Source organism: Bubalus bubalis, chromosome 20, assembly GCF_019923935.1.
Source record: "Bubalus bubalis isolate 160015118507 breed Murrah chromosome 20, NDDB_SH_1, whole genome shotgun sequence".
NCBI classification, from domain to species: domain Eukaryota; kingdom Metazoa; phylum Chordata; class Mammalia; order Artiodactyla; family Bovidae; genus Bubalus; species Bubalus bubalis.
The window spans coordinates 19765126-19774450 of record NC_059176.1 but is presented as its reverse complement, the minus strand read 5'-3'; positions in this window follow the sequence as shown (position 1 = coordinate 19774450).

The window sequence follows — 9325 nt, the reverse complement described above, 5'->3', positions numbered from 1 at the left end:
TTGTATATAGTTTTGTCTCCTTTATCCTAGATTATTTGACCATAAGTGCATAGGTTTAGTTCTAGTTTCTCCATTCTATTAAATTGATAAAGATATACATTTTAAAAACATTTTATATTTTTCCTCAAAGTCTTACTTATTATTAAAATAAATTCCATAGTAATAATAGCCTCAGATTGTCTTCCAGAAGAAAAGTAATATAGGATAAGTTGGATAATAAGGATGAAATATTAGCTGTTATTATAAGTCAAATTTTTATTATTAACATTTCTGTATATTATGTCATTTGGAGAAGGAAATGACAACCCACTCCAGTATTCTTGCTGGAGAATCCCATGGACAGAGGAGCCTGGCAAGCTACAGTCCATGGGGTCGCAAGAGTCGGACACAATTTAGTGACTAAACCACTACATATTATATTATATTTATATTTATATTTCAGTGAAAATAAACACATGCCCTTTTAAAAACACAAATAATAAGACAAGTCCCAGTGGCACAGTGGCAAAGAATCTGCCTGCCACTGAGGGAGATGCAAGAGATGTGCGTTCAATCCCTGGGTTGAGAATATCCTCTGGAGTAGGAAATGGCAACCTACTCCCGGATTCTTGCCTGGAAATTTCCATGGACAGAGGAGGCTGGCAGGCTACAGTCTGTGAGGTTGGGTTACAGAGACTAGGCACAGACACACAAGTGACTGAACTGGATTTTCTGGACTAAGTTAACCAATTTTGGGAGCCTGGTATATGTAAAAAAATTTTCCAAATCACATTTGAAAACTTTTTTCTAACATGTATGTTACCATTTTATTGTCTTAGCAGTTGCTCATATATGTAATTTCTTCCACATTCCATTGATCAATTTTCCTATTCTTCTACAAATACCACAATTTGCTTTTATTGTTGATTCTTAGTCTGCTCCTCCCCCTCCCCTCTCTTCCCTTTACTCTGCTCCCAACACCCCTGCTTCCTTTTCTTCTTCCTATACTTTCTAACTTTTCTTTTGGAGAGAAAACAAAACAAAAAAACATAGCAACTCAGTATGTATTCCTATAAATATCTTAATGGGACAAATATTATCAATTCCTCTACATTAAAAATAATATAGACTATAAATTATAAGTTTGCTCTGGAATTAGATTGCCTGGAGGTTGTGTAAATCCGGCTTTACTACTCTTTTCTGTAGTGTTTTTTATAATTTATAAAGTAGGAATTTTTATATTAATAGTAACCAGCTCATAGGGTTGCTTTGAGATTAAATAATATGTTTAAAGACAGAGTACAATTCCCAACACTGAAAAAGCTCTCAGTGAATGCTAGCTATTGTATTTAATACTCTTGGATTATTCCATTTGTTTAGCATTAATAAACATATGTAGAAATAGAAAAGGCCTGCTTATCAACCTGCTTGGTTGCTGGTGGATTGTTTATTGTGGTACTGAAAATAGGCAGCAGTTAATTTTTATTAGGTAATTCTCTCTTCCTGCTTCTTTCCTGAACTCCCATGATATTATATCAAACTTCTTTCTGTGTTTTCTAAAGCAATTGAGGGTCTTATTTAAAGAATAACACATAAAAATAAGGCAACCAGGTCTTAGATATTTGATTTTTCTCCAAGATGCCAAAACAAACAAATATCAGTGTTTTCTGAAGCAAATGGACTTTTGGACAGACACTCACAACAGGAAGAAACGCTGAGGTTATTCAAATTACTAAAGATCTCTGATGAGCAGATTCTCTTGCTTTTTTAAAAGCAGCAGAGGAGTTTTAAATTTCCACCTAAAGCTGTGAAGAGTCTGCTCTTTCTGTTTTTCTTGCAGACTTGTTTCTACAAAACAAGAACAGACCCACTGCATCATATCCAAACACTCCATATCACAGTATCATATTATCATTTTTGTTCCATTGTAATGACTTATCTTCTGTGTTCAGAGCTTTCCCCTCAGAGACTGCTGGCTTGTTTATAGTTTAGCTGCAATTGGGTCATATAATGACTCTTCCGGCAATGACAGTGCAGGCATGTGGTACCAGCATAAAGCCTCACAGATGAGACTGTAGTCAGGATGCTTGTCAACTTATTTTATGGAAAGTATCAAGGCCAACCTTATAGTCCAATAACTAGAAACAGTGTAGTATAAAGTTAAAGGATGTAGTGTGACTGGGTTAGAATCTTAACCCTGCCATATTCTAGTGGCTGAAATTCTCTGAGTATTGATTTTCTCATCATTATAAATAGACATAATCACAGTACTGATAGCAATAAATGTACTTCTAAAACTCATTCTCAGTAAGCATTAGTTATTACTACTATCATATGCCTACCATTAGATGCAAATGTCAAGTTCTGATGCCTGATTTTCCTGCCAGGTGGAGAAACACCCAAAGAGTAAAACTCCTGACCCTTCTAAATGTATTCACACAAATGCCTCCAGAGAAGGGGAGTGAGTTGACTAGTGTGTTTCAGAGCAGGACCAAACATGGGTAACGATGCTCCCTTCTCATTTTCTCTGGAGACCTTCAAGAAACAGATCACCTACTCTGTTACTCTATTCTGTAAATGTTTTCCAGAGAAGCCCACTCTGAGGGAAGCCTATGATTTTTCATTTTAGATAAATTAGTAAGTAATTACTCGATTCATTAAATCTAATTTTATGAGTCATTCTTAAAACCTCAGTGTTGCCAAAGTGTCACCTAAGTCACTTACTCCAGTATCAGCTAATCTTTTCATTTTGAAATTGTCTAAAGGGGAAAAAAAAAAAAAAACTTAGAATTTTAGCCTCCTCAAAGCTCTGTATCTCCTACTCTAATGTATACTCAAGGGGACCAAGTTTTAAGTATCTTTGATTCCCACTTCTCTTTGAATGATAAATTTTATTCAAATTTCCTGGTATGTAATATATTTTATAGTTTATATATAACACTTAGCATAATAAGATCCTATATCCAGATTAGGATACAACCATTTAGCTTCAAGCCTGCCACTCTCTCTTTTCATACAACCTAATGTGATCTGTCACTTCATTCCTTGCCATCAGAAAATAACACTACCCATATACATTGAACTAACTATCTGCTTTGTGTTCAGCTCATTTCTAGAGACACTGCTTAGGATTCAATTTTTCTTTGAAGTTTCCCTGAGCAGTGGAGGCAGCAAATATTTATTGAGCATTATATGTCTCCTACTCTGTTAGTAAACACTGGGTAAAAAAAAAAATGATAACTATGACAATATATTTCTAGCATAATGGAATAGACAAGCCTATTATAAACATATTTATGATTTAAACCAGTATGTATTTGTAACATGCTGATGTAAATTGAGGGAGAAAATGTTAAAGCCTTAGTGGTTCGAGTAAAACTGACAGAGGCTGAAAAGCATTTAGAATAAATATAATGTCATTTTTATTTTGAAGAGTGTTTTGAAGATAGAAGATATGTGTGGATGTATAAAACAGTGTCATTTTCAAGATGGGCAAGCAATTGTTAATGGCAGAATATAAACCAGATTAAATTTGAAGAGACTTCCTGAGATCTGTCATTTTTAAAGTTCACTGCAAACAATATTGAAGGGATAGGATAATGACAGGAAAGATACAGAGCAAAAATAGAGTGCTCTGAGAAGCGAGTGGCAGATGAATAAGTGGAGACTTGAAGAAGTTTGAATAAAAAAATGAAGAGATTTGTTAGAGAGAAATGTTGGAAAAAATATTTTTAGGATGGGCAAATTTGGATGTGTTTACTGACTGAGAGGAACAAAAAATTAGATAAGTGTGTAGTAAATCATAGTATCCAAAGAAATGGCTGGCTTTTCCCTTAAGCTTCTGAGAGATGCTCTCTAACCACTTGAAATGTCCTGTCTTTTTAGGATTGTCTTTGTTGGCCAAGGGACATTATTTAGTCTAACAATGTGGTTTAAGATAGGACTTTAAGTCGTGCATTCTCAGTATGACCCCCAGAGGTCTTGCAGACTGAGGTTACCATAGGCAGTTGACCGTACAGTCCCAATAAAAATCTTTGGACCTCAAGGCTCAGATAGACTTCCCTGGTCAGCAACATTTCGCATGCCTTGTAACATACAGATGAGACTCTTCTCCACAGGCAGAGGACAATGGAAGCCTCATGGTTGACACTTTCCTGGGTTCTGCCTTTTGTGCTTTCATCCCTTGGCAGATTTTGATCATATCCTTTTCTGGTGATAATCCATAACTTTGAATATAGCAGCTTTCAGTAAGTTCTAAGTCCTTCTAGTGAATTACCAACCCCTGAAGGTAACTTGGGAACTCTCCACCCCCGAACTTGCAGTTGGTACCAGAAGTGAGGGCAGTTTTGCAGACTCCGTGTGCTCCTCTTATCTTTGTAAAAGGATGTTGAAAGCTAATAAGAATGCATATATAGGCAATCAAGGTAGTGAAAGAGTGCAATAAGGATAAGAATTGTGGGCAGGCATATATTTGTCCAGATGAGTGGGGCACCACAATCTTGACACTTTGAGGGAAAGAGAACTTGGGATGGGTGGTGTGGTATAGAAAAACTTACTAAAAGGATGAAAAGTTCTTGTGATTCATGGTAGAGGAACCCATTGTTTTTCATGAATGAAAGAGAATTTGTCTTATAAGTGGTTTTAAATAAAGGTTAAAATAAGGATACTGAAGAATGGAAAAACCTGCAAAAGAAGCTAAGAGGAGTTGTGGTCAGCCAAATGAGGTCAGAAACAAACAAAAAACTGTAAATCAAGCCAATCTTTAAATATGAATATTTACCCACAGCACAGCTTTATTCCTCCTTTTCCATTTTGGCGTAGTCAGCTGTGAGCTTTATCAAGTCTGCCACAGCAGGGCACCAAGGCAGCAGTGGGCAGAGAGAAGGTACTCTGTGAGCTTATTGAGAGATGCTTCTTCAGGGAGGTAAAGAAGGATTTAGATAAGAAGAAACACTTGGGCCTTGTTTCCAGATAGTTCCAGTTAATATATGGTACCACTCAAAGGGAAAAAGCTATTAATAGATAATTTATGCATTTGTGCTCAGTTGCTTCAGTCCTGTCTAACCCTTTGTAAACCCATGGACCATAACCTGCCAGGCTCCTCTATCCATGGGATTTTCCAGGCAAGAATACTGGAGTAGGTTGCCAAGTCCTCCTCTAGGGGGTCTTCCCAATCCAGGGATCAGACCCAGGTCTCCTCTGTCTCCTGTGTTGCAGGGGGACTCTTTACTTCTGAACCACTGGGAAAACCCCATGTTGATACCACTGGAAGAGAAAAAGTTAGATAATTGATTCTATCTGAAAAACTAGATAATTGATTGCCTATAAATAGGCAATAATGTGGCTACTACACAATGGACAGGAAGGAGGATGTCTGGACATGATGGGATTTCTGGGCTTGGTACTCACCTGTCCAAAATTAAAGTGAAAACTATAACAAGCCAAAATAAAAACTCCCAGTAATGACAGCCTCCTTAGGAGGGCATATTTTCAGCTTTTTCCCAGATAAATAATTATGTCCAGTTTAGGTTCTGGATGAGGGCAAAGCAAACATTGAGTTGAAACTGGGAAAAGGAAGTTATGACTCCTAACTCCAGCCACATAAACAGTTTCAGGCTGAGGACGATAGTAACTGTGCATATTTTTCTTCCTTGCTTTGATATTTGTCTACATTAAATATTTTTTCTTCCATTTCCCATAGATATTAGTTGTGTAAATAACATTCAACTCTATAATCCAGCATTTAAGTTTCAGTATATAAACTATTGTTACTAAGCAAAGAGAGAAAAATGTTACCCCTTTTAGGGAAAATGTCAGCCTGTGTGTGACTGTACAAAGAGCAAATGCATCACATCAGACAGGCACAGCGCTGTTATCCTCTTCATTCAGAAGTGAACTGTGTGTCAACAGGTCGTCTATAAATACAGATTTGAAATGGTGGAGACTGCGGGGCTGTCTGTCATCAATTTATTCCCTTTTCTGGTCTCCTTTGCTTCACAGAAAAGAACACAGAGCTTAATTTCGCAAAATCCCCATTCACATATGGTTTCAGGTTAGAGTTTGACATTGGACGACATTCACGAGTGATTTACAAGGGAAAGACAAATCTATTCCTCAGGGACAGTCGAATTGAAGTGAACTTCCTGGCAGGCTTTTGAGAAGAGACAGCTGCCACGGACTGAGGTAGATGGTGAGAGCTTAGCAAAGATCTTTAAAAACTGCACTTACTTTATTTTGAGTTCTTGAGAACCGCACTCTTCAGGATTTGAGGCAGAGATATTCATTAGAAGCTTCTATGTTCATCACTCCTCAGCTGTTGCCAATTGGGTGAACCTATGATTCCCAAATGAATGTCTTTATTTCTGGAATACATGTCCTTGCTTTTATTTTCCTAACCAAACCCTGACAGAAACAGCAGATCATTTCATTATGTAGATGTGGAAGTGTGCTAGAATCTTATTTAGTGGGTTTTTATATGAATTGAATCATGTGAAATTTGTCCCAGGGCTTAGGAAATCAAATTTATTTGAGCTTACTTAAAAATATTTATGTTGGTCATTTGTCATTCACATGGCTTAATACTGAATTTTCTTGTAATGGCACAGAATTATTGGCAAGCTGATTGTCTTTATGAGTGTTAAAATAAGCAAATTTCAAGAAAAATGCAGGGGAAAAAATCCAGAAAAAGAAGGTAGTGTTTATATAACATAAACATATAAGGCATATATATTTAATATATAACATCTTTTCAAAGTATAAAAATAATGACTTTTGGGAGAATGGATTCTTTAAAGCTGTAAAGTTGCTATGGTTGTTTTTAAAGTAGATGAAGTTTCTGTGCCTTAAAGATCAGCACTTCTTCTGTGTCCTGCGTGAAGTATAGGCAGGGCTAATATTTCTCAGGATACTCAAACAGTACCTCATTCTCTTCCAACTCCACTGCAGTTCCCACAGATTGAGGAAGCAAGGTAGATACCTGCTCTGCAAACCTCGATATAACTTGTTCTCCCTCCTCCCATGAGTTCTGGAATGTTCTGATGCTAAGTGTTTTGTCAGATTTGGGGTGAGTAACATGAAGACCCTTCATGTTGTTGATATTAGCTGTGTGCTTCATCTCAATGTTTACTTGAAAATCCTGCACTGGGATATGTCTGCTACTAGCCTAGTTATTAGGAAAGTAAGGCAATGGCACCCCACTCCAGTACTCTTGTCTGGAAAATCCCATGGACAGAGGAGCCTGGTGGGCTCCAGTCCATGGGATCGCTACGAGTCGGACACGACTGAGCGACTTCACTTTCACTTTTCACTTTCATGCATTGGAGAAGGAAATGGCAACCCACTCCAGTGTTCTTTTTTTTTTTTTTTAATTTTATTTTTAAACTTTACAATATTGTGTTGGTTTTGCCATATATAGAAATGAATCTACCACAGGCATACATGTGTTCCCCATCCTGAACCCTCCTCCCTCCTCCCTCCCCATACCATCCCTCTGGGTCGTCGCAGTGCACCAGCCCCAAGCATCCAGTATCCTTCATCGAACCTGGACTGGCGACTCGTTTCATATATGATATTATACATATTTCAATGCCATTCTCCCAAATCATCCCACCCTCTCCCTCTCCCACAGAGTCCAAAAGACTGTTCTATACATCAGTGTCTCTTTTGCTATCTCGTATACTGGGTTATCGTTACCATCTTTCTAAATTCCATATATATGCGTTAGCATACTATATTGGTGTTTTTCTTTCTGGCTTACTTCACTCTGTATAATAGGCTCCAGTTTCATCCACCTCATTAGAACTGATTCAAATGTATTCTTTTTAATGGCTGAGTAATACTCCATTGTATATATGTACCACCGCTTTCTTATCCATTCATCTGCTGATGGACATCTAGGTTGCTTCCATGCCCTGGCTATTATAAACAGTGCAGTGATGAACATTGGGGTACATGTGTCTCTTTCCCTTCTGGTTTCCTCAGTGTGTATGCCCAGCAGTGGGATTGCTGGATCATAAGGCAGTTCTATTTCCAGTTTTTTAAGGAATCTCCACACTGTTCTCCATAGTGGCTGTACTAGTTTGCATTCCCACCAACAGTGTAAGAGGGTTCCCTTTTCTCCACAACTTCTCCAGCATTTATTACTTGTAGACTTTTGGATCGCAGCCATTCTGATTGGCGTGAACTGGTACCTCATAGTGGTTTTGATTTGCATTTCTCTGATAATGAGTGATGTTGAGCATCTTTTCATGTGTTTGTTAGCCCCACTCCAGTGTTCTTGCCTGGAGAATCCCAGGGATGGGGGAGCCTGGTGGCCTGCCGTCTCTGGGGTCGCACAGAGTCGGACACGACTGAAGAGACTTAGCAGCAGCAGCAGCAGGGCATTTTAAGAAACTGAATAGTAAGTTAATTTTTAAGTGGAAAAAAGTTAGAATTTTTAGCCATGATGGCTCAGACAGTAAAGACTCTCCTGCAATGCTGGAGACATGGGTTTGAACCCTAGGTCAGGAAGATCCCCTGGAGAAGGGAATGGCAACCCACTCCATTAGTCTTGCCTGGAGAATTCTATGAACAGAGGAGCCTGATGGGCTACAGTCCATGGAGTGACAAATTCAGACACTACTGAGCAACTACCCCATTTTCATAAGATGGGTAAACTTTCTGATTTTACTTTTCTATAACTTCAGAAAAAAATTACTAGGAGCAATCTTAATATTAATTAACATCAATGTGCTTAAATGGAAAAAGATGCATGGTATAGAGTATTATTCAGAAGCCAAGCATAGGAAAGGATTCATTTGAACCAATATGGCAAAACCATAAAGAAGTGCTTCTAAATTTAAAAAGTTATTAGGATGCAGTAAGTACAATATCATACATTTTTTATATATAATATAGCACAATGATTTATAAATATGTGTGTTTATGAGTATGTGGGCATAAATATATAGAAAAAGAATGGAAGCATACAGACTATAATATTAATAGTTGTATTCCCTGAAGCTATAGAATGAGACATGTATTTGGGTAGGGGAAGTTACATTACCTGTAATGGAGATATTTTGAAACAGAAAATATGAATATAATATAGTTGCATAAATAAGTATACTTTTTAATTAAAAGAAAGGGATAGCATCATGAAATTATGCATAATCTTAACAATCAACATCCCCAACTACTGAAATTCAGTTCAGTTCAGTTCAGTTTCTTGCTTTTTTGATGATCCAGTGGATGTTGGCAATTTGATCTCTGGTTCCTCTGCCTTTCCTAAAACAAGCTTGAACATCTGGAAGTTCATGGTTCACGTATTGCTGAAGCCTGGCTTGGAGAATTTTGAGCATTACTTTAC